General features: G+C 46.1%; 1 pseudogene; it reads left to right on the forward strand.

Moving 5' to 3' along the window:
- LOC121274862 overlaps window positions 1-23091 on the forward strand; it is a 45652-nt pseudogene that overhangs the window by 17515 nt on the left and 5046 nt on the right.

Raw genomic sequence — 23091 nt, forward strand, 5'->3', positions numbered from 1 at the left:
GGCCCCAAGCCCCGAACCCTCCCTCGGGTGCTGGTGCCCTGCAATATGAGCCGCCTCGGGGACATGCCCTCCGTGCCTTTTGGCACGGCAAAGAGGGGCTTTTTGTACGGACTGCTGCTGCACACCTTCCATTTTCTCGCCCTTGTCCGTCGCCCCGGACACGCCCTGGCGTGCCTTGTTGCCGTCCAGCAGCGGAGGCCCCCGATGGGAGGCCCTCTACGGAGGTGTCCTCCCCCTTTCTATCGGGGACCTGGGTTGGAGGGTGTTGCATGCAGCAGTCCCCTATAATAAGAGGATGCATAGGTTCACGGACTCTCAGGACACGTGCCCTTTTTGCGGTCTTGTGGAGTCCGTGGACCATGTATACATAGGGTGTTGTAGGCTGCACTCCCTTTTTAGTTACTTGAAAAACCTTTATTGATGTTTTGTTTGCACTTCAGCCCCATGCTCCTGGTCTATGGGCACCCGGTGCGGAAGGGGGTCGGGAAGGAGGAGGACCTCCTCGTGAACCTGCTCCTGGGCCTGGCCAAGTTGGCCATTAACAGGTCCAGGCAGCGGGCAATCGACGGGGGAGTCCCGCCCGATTGTCTGTCCCTCTTCCGTGGCTACGTTCGCTGCCGGATGTCCCTGGAGAGGGAGGACGTGGTGTCTGCTGACACTCTCGAGGCCTTCCGTGCTTGGTGGGCACCACGGGGACTGGGGTGTTTTGTTGACCCCTTTAATCACATTTTGATTTAAAGTTTGTAAGTTTCCTTTAAACTTTGTTCTTGGTTTTACAGCTGACCTGAATTAGGGGCTGTGCCTGATTTATCCCAATTTTGTTGATTTGGTTTTCATTTAAAAGATTATCAAGAGTTCAAATCTCACAATGGCAAACTATGAAACAATGTCACTTCATCTAAATAGGAACAGATGGAAACGGGTTTGTACTCGAAAGATTTACACAGTCCACATAAACGCAACAATGAAGTGCAAGAGCGAGGTTGCCTGTGTGTGTGCTCACTAGCTGCTTTCGGAGCTGAGGGGTTTCCTTTTTTTCGTTGCTTCACTCGGGCCCAGGATCTCACTGCTCCCTGATGTATTCGACCTCTCAACAGCCGCGTACACACAGGGAACCAGCCAGCAGCGTTGGAGGAGGGCTGCAGCCTGAATTTCAGATTGGGGGTGGGGAGGGAAGGGAACTGCTGCTGTCAAAGGGGGAGGAGCAAGCAACGTACGCTCAAGCAGCGTCACGCACACAAGGTGAATTTAAATAGCGCCTTGAACATCCAAAGTCATTCCAAAGTCCTTCACTGGCCAAAAGAGGGCAGAGTTAGGCAAATGGGGCAGGCATTAAGGAGCGCTGTAAAGTACGAGAGCGTGATAGTGAGGCGGAGATGCTCAGTGAGGAAACTCCCGTGCATCTAAATGCCTAGCTGGGCGGTGGAATAGAGCGAGAGGCCGGTAAAGTTGTGGCAAAATGTTTCTGACAGCAGTTTTGCTTCGGAAAGGAGTTCCAAGCAAACTGTGGACAGGAAATTCCAGATAGCCTAGAAAAAAAAAATAACTGGCAAATGATACGTAATGTAATTAAAAGGATGGAGATCAAAAGGGAGACAGAGTAACGGATGAGCCGCCCCTTGATGACAGTGGAGCAGGATAAGAGATCATGCGACACAACGCAGAGCTGAGAGCTGGGAAGCCTTCAAAACTGCCAATGCTGCAACCTTCCCCCAATCCAAGCATATTGAAGAGCATTTAAAACAGCTGAATGTAACCAAAATAAGGGACATGTGGGAAATTTGGCAGAAGAAGCCTTGATTAATTGAGATTCCAGGTCCAATGAAGGGTTTAAAAAGTGTCCTCTGATGATTGTTGTGAATTCAAACTGACAATAGAAGCGTGCGTTATGTACAATTTGTTTTTAATGTTGGAAATTACCTGTTGCAATTGGTTAATGTCATGACCTGATAATGGATACCAGTGAGATTTACATCTCTGTTCCAGCTTTATTCCACTGTCTCTTCTAACCATGTTATTTAAAAGTGCCAGAAAATTACTATTAAACAAAAAAAAAATGCCTAGCCAGGGGCGATGCACTAAGGTTATGGGCAGCCTGCCTTAGAGGCTCAATTGGAAAAGGTCGGTGAAAGGCTGGGAAAATTGCAGAATCCCTTGGGCTGTATGTCTGATATTGAATGTGTCTTGTCAATATCAAGGGCATTGAAGTTATACTGAGGCCACTCAGAGAGGAACACGTTGCATGAGCGGAAGTTGAATTCTATTGCACTTAACATACTTATCAAAAAAAATGGAATGACACCTGGAATATTGCTGGCAAATTTTGGTCGCCACATTACCAGAAGGATATGGAGGCGTTGGAGAGGGTGCAGAGGAGGTTTACCAGGGTGCTGCCTGGTCTGGAGGTCATTAGCTATGAGGAGAGGTTGGAGAAACTCGGATTGTTCTCACTAGAATGACAGAGATTGAGGGGCGACTTGATAGAAGTTTACAAAATTATGAGTGGCATGGACAGAGTAGGTAGTCAGAAGCTTTTCCCCAGGGTGGAAGAGTCAATGACTAGGGGACATAGATTTAAGGTGAGAGGAGAAAACTATAGAGGAGATGTGCAGGGCAAGTTTTTAATGCAAAGGGTAGTGAGTGTCTGGAATTCGCTGTCAGAGGAGGTGGTGGAAGCAGGTACGATAGTGGTGTTTAAGAGACAGCTTGACAAATACATGAATAGGATGGGAATAGAGGGATACGGACCCCGGAAGTGCAAAATGTTTTAGTTGACGGGCAATATGATCAGCGCAGGCTTAGAGGGCCGAAGGGCCTGTTCCTGTGCTGTACTTTCCTTTGTTCTTTGTTCTCTCAGGCTGCATGCCTGATGTGGGAATGTAATATTATAGAGGAACCGAGGACTGCAACATGCTGTGTGGAGATAATTCGAATTTTATTGCACTTTTGGTAACTTTCAATTTGAAAGTTTTGAAATGCACTTCCATAAATTTGAGAACTGTATCTTTTTGTGTGTGGTGGGGAGGTGGTAAAGTGAATAAAATCGGGGATGCATTTTGGTCTGCCCACACTCCTGTATAAAGAGCTATCCGCGACAGAGCCTTGTAGACTGTCACAATCTAAGGGCCAGAACTACATTCTATAAGGGGGCAGTGAGGCTTGGGAAGCTGTTTTGAGGATCTCTCCTCAAATTTAAAGTACGGGGGAAGGTGGTGGTCGCTGTAAATTATTAAAAGGCCTTGACCGTTACGCACCAAAGTATGCTTGACGAGAAATGTGAATGTACGATGTTAATATAACCTGAAATGACGAGGATAGCGAGGCAGCTCATGCACTGCATTGGACTTATAGACTGATCTGTATCGCACATTACAGAACACCAAAAGTGTACGGTTTTTGTCATGCACTTACACACACATTCTATGAATAAAGTTACCATATCTAACACAAGCTGAGTAACCATAGAGATGGTTGAAATAGTTATTACTACATCAATAATGTACTTCTTATGTTAAAGATTGTTGGTAAATGTTTTGATCGGGCAAATAATGATACAGCATAGGACATCCATTGGAATTTAGAAGAATGGTGCTTGATTGTGTTGAAACATATACCATTCTGAGGGGACCTAACAGGGTAGATAGCAGAAGGATGCCTCCAATTGTGGGGGAGAGGAGAACTAAGGGGCGTGGTTTAAGAACAAAAGTTGCTCCTTTTAAAGTAGAGTTCAGCTTATTTTTCTGAGGGTCTTTGATCAGTGGAATTCTCTATCCCAGAGGGCAGTGGAGGCTGGGGCTATTGACCATATTGAAGGGTGAGCTCAATACTTACTTTGGTAGACAAGGGAGTCAAGTGTTACGGATGGGAGGACAGCAAACGTGGAGTTGAGACCACAACCAGATCAGCTACCATATCATTGAAAGGCGGAGCAGGCTTATTTCTGCTCCAAAGTCCAATGTTCCCATCTTCCAACTGCCTTGGTGGAATTTGTCTCAGTATTGTTGACCATTTGCAACTAAAAAAAAAAAATCGGGTGCACTTATGAGGTCGAGACCTTTAACAGCTGTGCCTACCTGGCCCGGCTTGTATGTGACTCCTGCATCACATGGTACAGACGTCACTTAACTTCCCTCTGAAATGGCCGATTGATGGCAGCAAAATGCTGATTTCACTGGTGACGCCATAAACCTATGAAATAACAACGGAAAATGCGTGGCTACGTTCAACAAAAAAACCCCCTTCATTTTCGACTAATTGAATGATTTTTGACGAGGTATCCGAGAGAGTGGGTGAGGGCGGTGCGTTGAAGGTTGCGTGAATCGTGTTTGAAATGGCTTTTGATTTTTTTTTTGAATATTATATTCAGACTTGTTAAAACAAGAAAAATGAACCCCAAGAGATAAAAGGGACAATCGTCGCCGGGTTGAAAATATGGTCGAAAGCTGGGAATTGTTTCGGGCTTTTTTCGCAAGAGGGCGGTATGTAATGGTGCTTCCCCAACCGTCAGTAATAGGAATGCTATTGTTTTTCAAGTACATTCGTGAGTTGAATTAAAGGCAAATAATCATGATTTAAAGACGACAGGAAACTGCAAGTGTATGCAACAAGATTTTTCTAGCCCCCAATTGGGAGACCGGGGGCCGTTGCGGAGATGAAGCATTGACAATGTGGCAGTGTCCGAAATGGTACGCTTCAGCTGCTGTGCTACGTCTCTACTGCTGGCTTACTGCTTTAAGGGCTGCTTACTGGAGATAGTCTTACTTAGTACGTAAAGTTAAAAAGTTGATTAACCACGTGGCCCTCAGTTCCCTGTGCAGTCAGTTTTGACTTACCGTAGATTTCAGACAGGAATATGCTGATTCACAGAACAGTGCTTCAATTATTTCCACAGGTGCATTGTGTCCTGTCGGTACAGGCTGGGATTGGGCTGATCAACCATGGGAGTCCACACAGAGAAGCTGACCCACGATGGGGAACCTCATTCGACTGCATTAGTTCAAAAAGGTGGCTCACCACCAGCTCCTCAAGGGCCAGCGGGGATGGGTAACATATTATGGAGCTGCCTGCAACACACATTCCATGACACCATTTGTTAACATGTGTATTGTTCAAATGCTCCTTGTATTCAATCGCGTACATTGAAATAACATTAGTAATATAGGCAATATTTCGTTTTACTTCCCTATCAACACTTTTTTTTCAAACTTAATTTTTCCTTAACCAGCACCCCCGACTCTCATTATTTGTAATGCCCCACTACTCCCTTAACAATTCCCAGATCCTCCCATCGCCATATCACCAGGTGTCAACATACAGTCTGGACTTTCTCTGTCTGGAGTTTCTGTGTGCGCTTATTTCCGTATATTGCTGAACCTCAGTAAGTATCATGCTCTCTCGCTTTGTGTCTATGTGCGTCACTATACCTCAGTCAGACTGCAGTAATCAGCTCGCCAATTGAAAATGTATATGAAGCAAAACAGAACAGAGAAATTCACACAAATGAATGAAATCAATACAAAAACAGAATTACCTGGAAAAACTCAGCAGGTCTGGCAGCATTGGCGGAGAAGAAAAGAGTTGACGTTTCGAGTCCTCATGACCCTTCGACAGAACTATATATATTATATATTGATATATATAATATATATAATATTATATTGAATGAAATCAATGGCTATGCTAATGGAGATTTAGCCAAAACATCCTCAACTGTACAAATATTCCCCCGAGGCTTTCCGTGTATAAATATATGCATTTATCTCTTCACTCTACTGGTTCCTCTCTGTATTGTTCCCTGTATTCAGGCGCACCATTATCTCCTTATTTTTGTTTTTATCTCCTTATTTGTTGCTTCCTCGATGTCTTGCTCCCTGTACTCAGCCAAAACGTTATCTCTACTTCTGTTGGAATCCCTCTATAGCAATGATGGCGGTGTCAGCTCTGCTGCCTAGCACTCACAAAAAGCATTGATGTCTGCCGACATGCAATGAGCTTATCCACTTTCGGGAGGAGGAGGAGGGTGAATGGGAGAAGGTTGAGGAGGGCGGGGCGGCCTATATCATGTGCACAGGGGCATTGCTCAGGACGTGAAACCGTTGTGAAACGAATGCCACTGAATTGGAACCACGTGCGTGCTTCATTCAGCTAGGAGGTCACAGATCATATCTATCTTCCGTTGAATCTCTTGCATAATCCGATTTCATAACTTTTTTTTAAATTCATTCATTCATGGAATTTGCGATTCGCTGGCAGGGCCCAGCATTTATTGCCCATCCCTGATTGCCCCTTGGGAAGGTAGTGGTGAGCTGCTTTCTTGAACCACTGCAGTGGCTGTGGTGTAGGTACACCCACAGACTGTTAGGGAGGGAGTTCCAGGATTGTGTCCCTGTGGTGTAGGTACACCAACAGGACTGTTAGGGAGGGAGTTCCAGGATTTTGTCCCTGTGGTGTAGGTACACCAATAGGACTGTTAGGGAGGAAGTTCCCGGATTTTGTCCCTGTGGTGTAGATACACCGACAGTGCTGTTAGGGAGTTACAGGATTTTGTCCCTGTGGTGTAGATACACCGACAGTGCTGTTAGGGAGTTACAGGATTTTGTCCCTGTGGTGTAGGTACACCCACGGCGCTGTTATGGAGAGAGTTCCAGGATTTTGTCCCTGTGGTGTAGGTACACCCACAGTGCTGTTAGGGAGGGAGTTCCAGGATTTTGTCCCTGTGATGTAGGTACACCCACAGCACTGTTAGGGAGGGAGTTCCAGGATTTTGTCCCTGTGGTGTAGGTAAAACCATAGCGCTGTTAGGGAGGGAGTTCCAGGATTTTGTCCCTGTGGTGTAGGTACACCACAGTGCTGTTAGGGAGAGAGTTCCAGGATTTTGTCCCTGTGGTGTAGGTACACCCACAGCGCTGTTAGGGAGGGAGTTCCAGGAATTTGTCCGTGTGGTGTAGGTATACCCACAGTGCTGTTAGGGAGAGAGTTCCAGGATTTTGTCCCTGTGGTGTAGGTAAACCCATAGCGCTGTTAGGGAGGGAGTTCCAGGATTTTGTCCCTGTGGTGTAGATACACAACAGTGCTGTTAGGGAGAGAGTTCCAGGATTTTGTCCCTGTGGTGTAGGTACACCCACAGCACTGTTAGGGAGGGAGTTCCAGGATTTTGTCCCTGTGGTGTAGGTACACCCAGAGCGCTGTTAGGGAGGGAGTTACAGGATTTTGTCCCTGTGGTGTAGGTACACCCATGGCGCTGTTAGGGAGGGAGTTCCAGGATTTTGTCCCTGTGGTGCAGGTACACCCACAGTGCTGTTAGGGAGGGAGTTCCATGATTTTGTCCCTGTGGTGTAGGTACACCCACAGCGCTGTTAGGGAGGGAGTTCCAGGAATTTGTCCGTGTGGTGTAGGTACACCCACAGTGCTGTTAGGGAGAGAGTTCCAGGATTTTGTCCCTGTGGTGTAGGTAAACCCATAGCGCTGTTAGGGAGGGAGTTCCAGGATATTGTCCCTGTGGTGTAGGTACACAACAGTGCTGTTAGGGAGAGAGTTCCAGGATTTTGTCCCTGTGGTGTAGGTACACCCACAGCGCTGTTAGGGAGGGAGTTCCAGGATTTTGTCCCTGTGGTGTAGGTACACCCACAGTGCTGTTAGGGAGCGAGTTCCAGGATTTTGTCCCTGTGGTGTAAGTACACCCACAACGCTGTTAGGGAGGGAGTTCCATGATTTTGTCCCTGTGGTGTAGGTACACCCACAGCGCTGTTAGGGAGGGAGTTCCAGGAATTTGTCCGTGTGGTGTAGGTACACCCACAGTGCTGTTAGGGAGAGAGTTCCAGAATTTTGTCCCTGTGGTGTAGGTAAACCCATAGCGCTGTTAGGGAGGGAGTTCCAGGATATTGTCCCTGTGGTGTAGGTACACAACAGTGCTGTTAGGGAGAGAGTTCCAGGATTTTGTCCCTGTGGTGTAGGTACACCCACAGCGCTGTTAGGGAGGGAGTTCCAGGATTTTGTCCCTGTGGTGTAGGTACACCCACAGTGCTGTTAGGGAGCGAGTTCCAGGATTTTGTCCCTGTGGTGTAAGTACACCCACAACGCTGTTAGGGAGGGAGTTCCATGATTTTGTCCCTGTGGTGTAGGTACACCCACAGCGCTGTTAGGGAGGGAGTTCCAGGAATTTGTCCGTGTGGTGTAGGTACACCCACAGTGCTGTTAGGGAGAGAGTTCCAGAATTTTGTCCCTGTGGTGTAGGTAAACCCATAGCGCTGTTAGGGAGGGAGTTCCAGGATATTGTCCCTGTGGTGTAGGTACACCCACAGCGCTGTTAGGGAGGGAGTTCCAGGATTTTGTCCCTGTGGTGTAGGTACACCCACAGTGCTGTTAGGGAGGGAGTTCCAGGATTTTGTCCCTGTGGTGTAAGTACACCCACAACGCTGTTAGGGAGGGAGTTCCAGGATTTTATCCCTGTGGTGTAGGTACACCCAGAGCGCTGTTAGGGAGGGAGTTACAGGATTTTGTCCCTGTGGTGTAGGTACACCCATGGTGCTGTTAGGGAGGGAGTTCCAGGATTTTGTCCCTGTGGGGCAGGTACACCCACAGTGCTGTTAGGGAGGGAGTTCCATGATTTTGTCCCTGTGGTGTGGGTACACCCACAGAGTTGTTATGGAGGGAGTTGCAGGATTTTGTCCGTGTGGTTTATGTACACCCACAGTGCTCTTATGGAGGGGGTTTCAGGATTTTGTCCCTGTGGTGTAGTTACACCAACAGCGCTGTTAGGGAGGGAGTTCCAGGATTTTGTCCCTGTGGTGTAGGTACACCCATGGTGCTGTTAGGGAGGGAGTTCCAGGATTTTGTCCTTGTGGTGTAGGTACACAAACAGTGCTGTTAGGGAGAGAGTTCCAGGATTTTGTCCCTGTGGTGTAGGTACATCCACGGCGCTGTTAGGGAGGGAGTTCCAGGACTTTGTCCCTGTGGTGTAGGTACACCCACAGCTCTGTTAGGGAGGGAGTTCCAGGATTTTGTCCCTGTGCTGTAGGTACACCCACGGCACTGTTAGCGAGGGAGTTCCAGGATTTTGTCCCTGTGGTGTAGGTACACCCACAGCGCTGTTAGGGAGGGAGTTCCAGGATTTTGTCCTTGTGGTGTAGGTAAACCCATAGCGCTGTTAGGGAGGGAGTTCCAGGATTTTGTCCTTGTGGTGTAGGTACACCCACAGTGCTGTTAGGGAGAGAGTTCCAGGATTTTGTCACTGTGGTGTAGGTACATCCACGGCGCTGTTAGGGTGGGAGTTCCAGGACTTTGTCCCTGTGGTGTAGGTACACCCAGACTGCTGTTAGGGAGGGAGTTTCAGGATTTTGTCCCTGTGGTGTAGGTACACCAACAGCGCTGTTAGGGAGGGAGTTCCAGGATTTTGTCCCTGTGGTGTAGGTACACCCACAGCTCTGTTAGGGAGGGAGTTCCAGGATTTTGTCCGTGTGGTGTAGGTAAACCCACAGTGCTGTTAGGGAGGGAGTTCCAGGATTTTGTCCCTGTGGTGTGGGTACACCCACAGTGTTGTTATGGAGGGAGTTGCAGGATTTTGTCCGTGTGTTTTATGTACACCCACAGTGCTGTTATGGAGGGGGTTTCAGGATTTTGTCCCTGTGGTGTAGGTACACCAACAGCGCTGTTAGGGAGGGAGTTCCAGGATTTTGTCCCTGTGGTGTAGGTACACCCAGAGCGCTGTTAGGGAGGGAGTTACAGGATTTTGTACCTGTGGTGTAGGTACACCCACAGTGCTATTAGGGAGGGAGTTCCAGGATTTTGTCCCTGTGCTGTAGGTACACCCACGGCACTGTTAGGGAGGGAGTTCCAGGATTTTGTCCCTGTGGTGTAGGTAAACCCATAGCGCTGTTAGGGAGGGAGTTCCAGGATTTTGTCCTTGTGGTGTAGGTACACCCACAGTGCTGTTAGGGAGAGAGTTCCAGGATTTTGTCCCTGTGGTGTAGGTACATCCACGGCGCTGTTAGGGAGGGAGTTCCAGGACTTTGTCCCTGTGGTGTAGGTACACCCAGACCGCTGTTAGGGAGGGAGTTTCAGGATTTTGTCCCTGTGGTGTAGGTACACCAACAGCGCTGTTAGGGAGGGAGTTCCAGGATTTTGTCCCTGTGTTGTAGGTACACCCACAGCTCTGTTAGGGAGGGAGTTCCAAGATTTTGTCCCTGTGGTGTAGGTACACTCACGGCGCTGTTAGGGGGGGTGTTCCAGAATTTTGTCCGTGTGGTGTAGGTAAACCCATGGTGCTGTTAGGGAGGGAGTTCCAGGATTTTGTCCCGTGTGGTGTAGGTACACTCGCAGTGCTGTTAGGGAGGGAGTTCCAGGATTTTGTCCATGTGGTGTAAGTACACCCATAGTGCTGTTAGGGAGGGTGTTCCAGGATTTTGTCCCTGTGGTGTAGGTACACCCACAGTGCTGTTAGGGAGGGAGTTCCAGGATTTTGTCCCTGTGGTGTAGGTACACCCACAGTGCTGTTAGGGAGGGAGTTCCAGGATATTGTCCCTGTGGTGTAGGTACACCCACAGTGCTGTTAGGGAGGGAGTTCCAGGATTTTGTCCCTGTGGTGTACGTACACCCACACTGCTGTTAGGGAGGGAGTTCCAGGATTTTCTCCCTGTGGTGTAGGTACACCCACAGTGCTGTTAGGGAGGGAGTTTCAGGTTTTTGTCCCAGTGACTGTGAAGGAACGGCTGATATTTTTCCACGTCAGGATGGTGAGTGATTTGGAGGGGAACTTCCTGGTGATAGTGTTCCCATGTTTTATTATAATCTGCTGTCTCTTTTTCAAATTTCAGCGACATTTCTCACTTGTTTTTAAGCACTCTTTCTGCTGGCTACGTCCCATCGATTCTGCTCATTCCTTCTCATCTCATCAGTTCCCTTTTCAAAACCCAAATTCCAGACATCCCTGTACCCTGGTAACACCGTGCAGCCCATGTGTGTGCTTCTGAACTTCAGTTAGCATTGGGTTCTCTCACTTTGTCTCGGTGTGAGTCACGAGACAGCAGCTATGTCCCAACTCTCTCTTTGGTCACCTGTGTTAAACACTACAGTGGTGATCTTCGTTAAGACCCTCCCTAAGAAGGGAATAATCAGCACAACCTTCATTTTCTGTAACTTTACATTTATCAATGGGCACATTAATTATTCACCACATTTTGGTTTCCCTTTGTAAGATTGAATGTTCACAGCTTGTCCTTCATCGAACTCCCTCTGTTGTTTGGCTTTAGCTATTCAGCCACCGCACTACCTATCTACCTATACAATTTCTCTCTCTATCGCCAATTCTGCTCACTCTTACATCTTTTTGCTGTCTCCCTCCATTGTTTGCTCCCTGCATTGTTAATCGAAGGGAATTGCACACTTACGATCTCCCTCTGATGGTGTAAATCTGTATCACGGATCCGAGACTCGGCTTTGTGCATCCCTTTTTCCTTTTTATCGTTTTCGTCACGAGGAAAGCCTAGTGGGTGCAGACTTGTGCATCCCATGGCAACACCGCCGGTTGACGGGTATGTCTTTCGCAGACAAGGTTGCCTTGCCAACAAAGAGTCACGCACGCCTCATGACATGACCACCTATGTCGAGGGTAGTGGTGCGAGGTATGTCTACGCATTAGCTGCGTGGAGACCAGGACTATGATGGTTGAGCGGCAGCAAGGGTGCCTCATCATCATCAGGCAACAGAATATCTACCGGTCCCTTAGCTACAGAACAACATCCCCAGGGAGGGCGATGCAGAGGTCAACTGAGAATCAGCGTGCCCTTTAGTTCTTGATGCTCCATTTTGTGGGAACCGTTTCTCTGTTTACCCTGACAAATACCCCTTAGTATCTTGATTACCTCTATCAAGTGTTTTGACTATCCCAGTGTAGGGATGACCAGAGGGATGAAAGAACAGGGGGCACATTTTTCTGCTGCCCTTTTAATAGTGCTCCAAGATCCTTCATGTCCACCTGCTCCTGCAAACACCACCCCCAATAATGTAGCCCTTTCTCAGTTCAGCATGGAAGTGGCACTAACAACAATCGGTGCAAAATTACGCCAAAACCATATGATCTATTTCTTGTAAAGAGAGCGCTGAATTTTACATCAATATAAAATTGTAATTCATTTTTTTCTCCATTGGTTTCAGGACGCTCTTATGGCCAGTAGATGTCAGTAACGTCGAATAGGTTGGATTATGTGGGAATATTTCATCGATTGTATTTCCTCAAATGTCGTGGGCAAGTAGAATCTATTGCACTTTGGCACATAGGCCTATTTTCCATTCCACAGAGATACATACCATGTCCAGCATTGTAAAACATAGCAGAAGTCATAAAGAAATTCATTAGATGTATCTAGCGAATTTTTCTGACCTTACACCATCCACAGTGCTCTAAAGTGAATGAAACATATTTTTGAGACAGGGCCATTCTTTTAATATACTTAACATGGCAACCAATTTTCACACAAACTTGCACTACCAGGAATGGCATTGTAACGAGATAATCTGCAATTAGCGATGTTGGTTGTGGGATAAATATTAATGAGGAGACCAGTCAGTTGACACACAATTTTTCCAAATGCTGTTGATGGGATCTTTTAAGCCCAGTTGACAGGGCAGAGAGAACAGTGGTTTAAATTTCCAAAAAGATGGTACCTCCAAAATTGTAGTATACCCTTTGTGTTCCCCTTCTAAGAGTGCAGCACACGCTCAGTGCTCTGCCTAAGAAATGCGGCGCTCCTAAAATATCCTTCATCAGACACTGCAGCGACCCCTGGCTTTCATTCACAGCCTCCCGACTTAATGAAAGATGGTGCAAATAAAACACTAGCTTATATCATGGGAGCATAAAGTTAGGCATACCATCGTTGCTATATTGGGGGCAGCTGGTGTTGTGTTTTTCAGTTGAAATAGTTAAGTGGGTGAGGGGTGGACTTAAGGCAAATTTAAAATAATCATGGACAGAATGCAAGTTGTAACAAACACAAGAACCTTTCAGCGATGCATAGGAAAATAGGGGCAGGAGTAAGCCGATCAGTTCCTCAAGCCAGCTCCGCCACTGTATGAAATCCTGCCTGTCCTGTTTGTATGCTGAATTCCAATTTGCTACCTGGCCCCATAATCCTTGGCAGCCTTGTCTCTCACAAGTCTGTCTAACTCAGCTTTGCATAAATGTAATGGCCCAGCCTCTACTGCTCCCTGAGGAAGAGACATCCACACACTCATGATCCTTTGAGAGAAGAAAAAAAATCCCCTCATCCGTGCCTTTAATTGTAGGCCTCTTATTCGTAATTGGTGTCCCTTGGTTCTAGTCTCTCACCAGAAGCGGCAACATTCGCCCGCTGTCATATTTGTATTCGTTCCCGGGTTGTGGGCTTCGCTGGCTAGGCCAGCATTTATTGTCCACCCTTAATTGCCATTGTTCCGAGGGCATTTAACAGTCAACCACATTGCTGTGGGTTTGGAGTCACATGTAGACCAGATCGGATAAGGACAGTAGACCGGATAAGGACAGTAGACCGGATAAGGACGGTAGACCATCAGATTTCCTTCCCTAAAGGACATTAGTGAACCAAATGTTTTTTTTTAACGATAATTAGAACTGTCATCATTGAATTCGATTCAAATTTCACCAGCTGGATTACTAGTCGAGTGACAACACCTCTCTGCCTCCCCCATCTACCATATCAAAACCCCATATGCGGGCCCTATATGTTTCCAGGCGATCACCTTTTTTTTTCTCAACTCCAATAGGCATAGGCCCAACCCGTTCAACCTTCCTTCATAAGACAAGCGCCCCATCCTAGGAATGAGTCGAGCGAATCCGCTCTGAATTGTTTCTAACACAATTGTACCAGTTTGTTTTCAAATAAGGAAAATCAAACTGTACCCGGCACTCGAGACATGGCCTCACCAATGCCCTGTGCAGCTGCAATAAGTGTTCACTACTTTTATGTTCCATTCCCCTTGCAATTAATGTCAACATTGCTTTGCATTCCTAACCACAGTGTTGCAACGAACATCAAAATTCCTAACTTGCTGCATGAAGGTGCACACCAGTACAATATCAATCTGTTAATGGGATGCTTGTCTCTGCCACAAAGTTCAGTACAGCTAAGGGGACGATGCAATGATTGCCATATACATATCCCTGAGAGTCTCACCTCACGAAGGATCCGTAGGCCTGATTGGTTGCAGATTAAATCCAACACAAGGATATCAATGCGGGATATTTACTTTAAGAAGCGAGCATGCACAAATTTGGGATCCATTTCATTAAGCAGTGAATGGGTTGAGGTGCGTGGAATCATTCTATAAAGTGCATTTAAAGAATAGATATCTTGGGGCGGGTTTGGAATCCGGAATAAGGAAAATGCACATTTCATTCTTGCTCATTCATGAGTTAAATCAGGCATCAGCTCCTCAAACAGGTGTCAGCAGTGATCTTAACCTCCATTCGACAAATTCTACGGGAAATGGACAATTAGAACTGGTCATATAAATATTGTGGCTACAAGAGCTGGTCAGAGGCTGGGAATCATGCGACGAGTAACTCAACTCCTGCCTCCACAAAGCCTGTCCACCATCTACAAGGCACAAGTCAGGAGTGTGATGGGATACTCCCCACTTGCCTGGATGAGTGCAGCTCCCACAACACTCAAGAAGCTTGAAACCATCCAGGTCGAAGCAGCCCAATTGATTGGCACCCCATCCACAAACATTCACTCCCTCCACCACCGACGCACAGTAGCAGCAATGTGTGTACCATCTACAAGATACACTGCAGCAACTCACCAAGGCTTCTGAAACAGCAACTTGCAAACCTAAAACCACTACCATCTAGAAGGTCAAGGGCAGCAAAGAAATGGGTGCAACACCACCTGGAAGTTCCCCTCCAAGCCACTCACCATCCTGACTTGGGACGGCCGTCCCTTCACTGCCGCTGGGTTAAAATCTGCAACTCCCTCCCTAACAGCACTATGGGTGTACCTACACCATAGGGACAAAATCCTGGCACTCCCTCCCTAACAGCACTGTGGGTGTACCTACACCACATGCACTGCAGTTCTTCAAGGAGACAGCTCACCACCATCTTCTCAGTGGCAATTAGGGGTGGACAATAAATGCTGGCCTAGAGAGCTAACCCGTAAATGAAAGAAAACCAATAATTGGGCATTTGAAAACTGAGATGGAGGCATTTTTGTTAAGCCAGGAAAATGTCGTAATGACTTAAGCAAAAAAGTTTGCCTTACAGATGAAGCAGAGTATTAATAAATGAAGGAATGGACTAGAGGGGCTGAATGTCCCACTCCTTTTTATTGTCGCTTTCAGCTTATTTGGAAACAGTTGCCTTGATTATCTGTTGTACATTGTCTGTCCACCTAACAATTTCTAATGTTATAGTTGTGTAAGACATATTGATTAAAGGGGTCAGTTTGGCTCAATTGATAGAATTTATAAAAGGAAGCTATGGCTTCAGACCCCATGTCATTTCAAAACCTGATAATGTAAGTCACGACTAAAGAGATTGTGTTGGAGGGGCTGGTCAGTTCATTGTTAATCAATTCACAGCGCCATCCAGGGGACAACCATGGAATTCAGGCAGTCAATTCGTCTTCACTGCTTTCACTGCGACATGTCTAATCAACAGTTGATGTGCATGTTGCCTTCCCTGACTCAACAGCTCCGCGCTTTGTCCCGCTTTCCAGTTCATCGGTAGGGATTGCATAACCTCTGGGTTAAACCACGCTGCAAGCAGTGCATTGAAATGAGAATTGGCGTGGGTGATGTCGGAGGTTATTGCATTAAATATGTTCAAAGATTCTTTTAAAATTTCATTCGGCAAAATAAGTTCACTGACTCTTCTCCTGTGACAAAGAGTTCCAGCTTTTTGTGTATGGTGTTACAAATGTGTTAGAGAAATTAGAGGCTTGAAACGCCTAGGCTTCTTGAGAGACTTGTACAGTTGAAATCATATTCACAGAATCACAGGATCATAAATTGCTGAAGAGGCCCTTCGGCCCATCGAGTCTGCACCGACACAGGAGAAACACCTGACTTATCTACCTTATCCCATTTACCAGCACTTGGCCCATAGCCATGAATGTTATGAGGTGCCAAGTGCTCATCCAGGTACTTTTTAAAGGATGTGAGGCAACTCGCCTCCACCACCCTCCCAGGCAGCGCATTCCAGACCGTCGCCACCCTCTGGGTAAAAAAGGTTTTCCTCACATCCCCCCTAAACCTCCTGCCCCTCACCTTGAACTTATGCCCCCTTGTGACTGACCCTTCAACTAAGGGGAACAGCTGCTCCCTATCCACCCTGTGCATGCCCCTCATAATCTTGTACACGAATATTATTTATGATTTTTTTTAATGGCATAAGACTGAATGTCATGGGCCACATGTCGTTGGTAACGTTGCTCTGTTTGCTGATGTGCTTTTCGCACAAAGAAGCTCATTTTATTTCGCCCCTTCTCAAATTACCTTTCAGTATCTTTCAACCATTTTATGCCCTGGTATGCTTCATTGTGAATGAGGGGCATTAACTTAGTTCATTTAGTTATTAGAGGCGCATACATTTTTGGGTTTAGAGACCCACAGGTTCACTTCCAGTACGTTCAGTTTGAGGAGATTGTTGCTATCGTGCAGCTTCATGGAAGTTTTGCAACTGAAGTCCATAAACTGCAGGGCCAGACAGATATATATATATGCTTCTGGTGCAAAGGAACCTGAATTTAAGTAAGTGGCGCAATAGGCCAGAGGGATCGAATAGGCTACTCATTTTTACTGTTCACCACAGATTATTTAGAAACAACACCATCTGTCGTCCATTGCACAATGTCTCTCCACACAGCAAGTGCTATTGTTATGCTCATGTGAATCCTATTGTTTCTAAAGGCCTGCTTGGGTAAAGCATTGGACTCTACTTTAGACAATTATAGTTTCAGCACCATGCCGTGGCATAAACCGACACTGTAGGTCAATACCAAGGAAACGATGTGCTGGAGATACGAGTCAGTTCGATGTTCATTAAGTCACGGCGCTACTGAAAGAAAGGGGCTTTTCAAAACTACGCTTATTGAGAATCTGATCTTTCACATCCGGAAAGTTATACAAGATATGCAATTTGTTCTACTTCCCTGTTCAACGGCCGAACTTGCACGAGCACAGGTTCAACTATTTTGTAGGCAGCGGGGTTAAAAGGGTTGAGGTGAAGGCTTAGGTTATTGCATTCAATATTCTAAACATCTATTTTTTTTTAAATGGCACCCGACCTAACAAATTCATGGGAATTTCTTTATCCTTCCTCTGCACAATAGAGTTAGAGGTTTCCAGGTGTAGGATTACAAAATATTGCAGAAACCGGATAACGCTGGGAGACCTGCAATGTTCTGTTTTTTCCTCTTAGTATGTTGTAAGACTAACCGTAATTTTGTGTCCACATTGAATGGCTGTTGTTACCAATCAAACTCCGTTTGAAAATATGCCCTTCACAATAGGAAACTACCTCAGTGACTCCCCCTCTCAATTTTCCTGTCAATGTGCTGTAATTTCCGGCAATGCTCAAAGATGCCTTTTTACAATATTTTCTGTGGACGTGCATATTATGTTTCATAGAAACTAGGAACAGGGCTAGGCCATTCGGCCCTTCGAGCCCGCCCCGCCATTCAATCTGATCATGGCTGATCATCCAACTCAATAGCCTGCTCCCGCTTTCTCCCCATACCCTTTGATCCCTTTCACTCCCAAGAGTCATATCTAACTCCTTCTTGAAAACATACAATGTTTTGGTCTCAGCTACATTCTGTGGTAATGAATTCCACAGGGTTACCACTCTCTGGGTGTAGACAATCTCTCCTCATATGTCAGTCCCGCCATCCCAGGAATCAGTCCGGTAAACCTTGGCTGCTCTCCCTCTTTAGCAAGTACATCCTTCCTCAGATAAGGGGACCAATACTGCACACAATATTCAAGGCCTCACCAAGGCCCTGTACAATTGCAGCAAGACATCCCTGTCCCTGTACTCGAATCCCCTGACTATGAAGGCCAACATAACATTTGCCTTCTTTACCGCCTGCTGCACCTACATGCTTAGCTTCAGCGACTGGTGTACAAGGACATACAGTTCTTGTTGCATATTCCCCTCTCTCAATTTATAGCCATTCAGATAATAATCTGCCTTCCTATTTTTACTACCAAAATGGATAACCTCACATTTATCCACATTATAAAGCACCCGACATGCATTTGCCCATTCACTCAGCTTGTCCAAATCACACTGAATCATCTCTGCATCCTCCTCACAGCTCAGCTTCCCACCCAGTTTCTCTGAGTGTGAGTGTGCCTGTGCGTGTGTGTGTGTGTGTGCGTGTGTGTGTGTGTATGGGTTTAAGACCGATAATCCGAAAGATGAATGGAGCTCAGAAAGATCCAAGATAAAAATGATTAACACACAATCATCTATTACTTGATGTGGAATGAATAATGACCAGGGGGGGCACATGGAAGATCAAGGTAAGGAGCAGAAACTGGGTTTTTGGCTCTTGAGCCTTGCTCTATCACTCAGTAAGATGATAGTTGAAGGGGTTCTGCGCTGAGATCCAATTTCTGCCGCCCAAACCCCCCAGATTGTACTCTCATGTACGAGAAAACTATGACCAGTCACTAAAAGAATGCTGTCGTCAAATCAAAAAAGATGCTCTGCCTATTGCACAAATACGTAATGCTGTATATCAACTTTAGTGCCAGTGTGATGTTAGATCTGTAGGCCGTACACCCCAAGGACTGGCAGATCATACCAAACGTGCAATGTACAGGATACAGGCCGAACACAAGCAGCCCATAAGACATCAGACCATAAGACATAGGAGCATAAATTAGGCCATTCGGCCCATCAAGTCTGCTCCACCATTCAATCATGGCTGATAGGTTTCTCAACCCCATTCTCCCGCCTTCTCCCCATAACCTTTGACCCCCTTACCAATCAAGAACCTATCTATCTCGGTCTTAAATACAGTCAATGACCTGGCCTCCACAGCCTTCTGTGGCAATGAATTCCATAGATTCACCACTCTCTGGCTAAAGACGTTTCTCCCCAGCTCTGTTCTAAAAGGTCTTCCCTTTATTCTGAGGCTGTCCTAGTCTCTCCTACTAATGGAAACATCTTCCCCACGTCCACTCTATCCAACCCTTTCAGTATTCTGTAAGTTTCAATCAGATCCCCCCTCATCCTTCTAAATTCCATCGAGTATAGACCCAGAGTCCTCAAACGTTCCACATATGTTAAGCCTTTCATTCCTGGGATCATTCTCGTGAACCTCCTCTGGACCCTCTCCAGGGCCAGAACATCCTTCCTGAGATACGGGGCCAAAAATTGCTCACAATATTCTAAATGTGGTATGACCAGAGCCTTATAAAGCAGCCTCAGCAGCATATCGCTGCTTTTATACTCTTGCCTGTGCTGGCAAAACTCAGGACACAGTGTCAAACATTACCTGTGATTCGGTGCTTGGATTACATTTGCTGAATAAGCCTCAAAGTGCTAAGAATTACACTGGCAAACAATTTAAAATTATCAATTGATCTCGCAATGTGGTGCATTTGCGTGTACTGGAAGCTGCAAATATTAATAGACAGGGCCCTGTTCTTTGCAGACAGAAAGGACATGTACACAAATTGTGCCTGTTTCATGTAAACAAGATAATTTATAACCAATCGCTGATGCATTCATTAGGGCAATGAGTTGACCAATTAGGGCCAAGCTCTCTGGTTTTAATTTCCAACAATGCTTGGCAGTTAACTGTCAGTCACAATCTCACGCACATTCTCCATGGCAATGCCACCTGCCAACCTATCAGCACTATCTTCACATTCAGTTTTAATTGTTGTTTGCCTTTTATATTGCTGTTCGTGCAAAGTGTCCTGATGAGTGCAAGACAAAAAGCTTCTACAGGTCTCTTTTTTCAGCAAACTATCTGGTGAGCTTAACCTTGAATATATTAAATCACCCAGCCTTCGTTGCTCTCTGGTATAAAGAATTCCAAAGATTAACACCCCACTCACAGAAGAAACTCCTCATGGTCTCCACCCTAAATGGGAGAGGTCCTGTTCTGTAACTTTAGTTCCAGAATTGCCCCCAGACGGGAAATAGCTGCTTAGCATTCAGCCTGCCAAGCCCCTTCCAAAGCCCTATATCTTTCAGTAAGATCACCTCTCACCCTTCTGAACTCCAATAATCATAAGTCCAATTTCCTAAAAGTTTTCTGTGGCTCAACTGGGAACAATTTCACCTCTGAGTCCCAAGATGGTGGGGTCAAATTGCACTCTAGAAAGTGAAAATATAGAACCAGGTTGACAGTAGAGTATTGCTGGAGTTCTGTACCCTTGGATCTGGCATCATTAAGATGAAATGTGCATTGATTTTTTAAATGCTATTTGAGGTGGATGTGGAAGGGTCCTTGGCACTAATTAGATTAAAGGACAGATGGCGATGAGAAGGAATTTCTCTCCCAGAGAGTCACTAATCTTTGGAATTCTCCTCTTCAGAGTGCGGTAGGGGCTGGGTCATTCAATATATTTAAGGCTTATTTAGAATATGTTTGATTTATTAAGGAGGGAAGTGTTTTGTTAGGCAGGTAGGAAAGTGAAATGAAGGCTTCAATCAGCTTAACCAGGATTTTACTCAATTGTGGAATAAGGTGGATGAGCCAAATGGACTAGTGCTGCTCCTATTTCTTATGTTTTTAAGTTAATTATCCCAAGTTTCATACTCATTAAATATCCCCCAGAGATCATAGCACAAAACCTGTCAGTTGGTCATTATCACATTGTTGTGGGACCTTGCAGTAGGTAAATTGGCTGCTGCATCAAAAATATATATATTAATTTCAGCCTTGAAATTTCTTGTTCAGTTTCGCATCACATAAGACCGAGCAAATGCCTGCCCACAAATAGAAATCATCTAACGACGTTGACATCCAATGGCATCGCCATCACTCAATCCTCCACCATCAACATACTGAGATTTAACAATTCCATGAAGATAAAATGGAACAGCCATATAAATACTGTGGCTACAAGAGGAGGTCAGAGGGGGCAATTATGTCACGAGGAACTCAACTCCTGACAAATCAATGCCTTCCCACCATCTACAAGGCAGGAGTCAGGACCGCTATGGAGCATTCTCCACTTGTCATTCAACGCCATTACCATCACTCAGTCTCCCACCATCAAAATGGGTTACCATTGCCCAGAAACATGGTGGACTAACCATACAAGCACTGTGGCTTCACGAGCACTCCCTCGACAACCTGTGAACTATGGCAGCAGTGTGAACCATCCCCAAGATGCACTGCAGCAAAGGGCCAGTGCTCATTCAATAGCACATTCCAAGTTGGTTGCACCATGTGCGATATCCCCCAAATGTCATAGACCATCATGACTTGAAACTATGTTGGTGCATTTTTTTTTCTTTTCTCGAGTGTAAAACCTCTTCTGAGCAATACTTTGGGTCTACCAACACTGGGTGGACTGCAGCCGTTCACGAAGGTGGTTAATTGCCACATTTCCAAGGATTATTAAGAATAGACAATATACCCTGACAATGGCATTGACACTCAATTAATAAATAAACTTCCCCAGTACCAATATGTTACTGGCATGAGAATTTATACTTCCCACTGTTCTTTGAAGCTCTGCCTCCTGACAATGCCCTGTTCTTTTTCATAAATATGCCAACTTGTGATTGACCCCAGCCCCCACCATCCCAATCATAATAACGTGTTTTCACCTACACACGCTGTCATACCCATGTATTCACCTGAATTACCTCAAATATTTCGCCCAATAATTTTCCAGACTCAAGGGAAGTCAAGTCAACTGACCTCACAGTTTAGCCATTTCCTGACTGCTCTCATCCTGGTGAACCCTTGCTGCATCTGGCCAAAGGCCAAAACATACTTGAGATGCAGAGGCCAGGATGTACATTTCATGGGATGTGGGCGTCCCTGTGTTGGCCAGCATCTGTTGTCCATCCCTAATTGCACTTAAACCGAGCGGCTACAGGGAGAAGGCGGGAGAATCGGGTTGAGAAACTTATCAGCCATGATTGAATGGCGGAGCAGACTTGATGGGCCGAATGGCCTAATTTCTGCTCCTATGTCTTATGGTCTTATGGCTTAATGATCATTTCATAGAGCAGCTATGAGTCAGGCGCCTTGTTGTGGGTCTGGTGTCACATGAAGGCCAGACCGGGTAAGGGCGGAAGATTGACTTCCCAAAAGGAAGCACGTGTGATTTTACAACAAATGACGATGACCTCATCGTCACTGATCCTGAAACTAGCGTTTAGTTCCAGGTTTTTACCTACTGAGTTTAAATTCCACCAGCTGTAGTGTTGGGATTTGAACACACGTCCCTGCAGCATTAGGCTGAGCATCTGGATTACAACACCAGTGACATGATCGCTGTGCCTGCATCGCCCACAAAGGGTGAGAGAATAGCAGCATGTTGCTGGTGGGGGGGATTCAGAATCAATTGTTAGGCTATTATTATTATTATTATTATTATTATTAATTCGAAGGATGTGGCCGTCAATGGCTAAGCCAGCATTTATTGCCCATCCCTAACTGCCCCTTGAGAAGGTGTTGGTGAGCTGCCATCTTGAACCGCTGCAGTCCATGCAGTGTAGGTACATCCGCAGTGCTTTTAGGGAGGGAGTTCCAAGATTTTGACCGAGCAAGAGTGATGGAACAGCCGATATATTTCCAAGTCAGGATGGTGAGTGACTTGGAGAGGAACTTCCAGGTGGTGGTGTTCCCATGTGTCTGCTGCCCTTGTCCTTCTAGATGGTAGGGGATGAAGGTTTGGACGGTGTTGTCTGAGGAGTCATTAAGCTTTACTTTAGGGGCAGTGCCTCTTGTAATTGGCACACAGGGATGTCACTGTGCGTCGGTGGTGGAGGGAGTGAATGTTTGTGGATGTGGTGCCAATCAAGCGGGGTTGCTTTGTCCTGGATGCTGTCCGGCTTCTTCAGTGTTGTTGGAGCTACACACATTCACGCAAGTGGAGAGTATACCATTACAC

The sequence above is a fragment of the Carcharodon carcharias genome (assembly GCF_017639515.1).
Source record: "Carcharodon carcharias isolate sCarCar2 chromosome 39 unlocalized genomic scaffold, sCarCar2.pri SUPER_39_unloc_1, whole genome shotgun sequence".
NCBI classification, from domain to species: Eukaryota; Metazoa; Chordata; class Chondrichthyes; order Lamniformes; family Lamnidae; genus Carcharodon; species Carcharodon carcharias.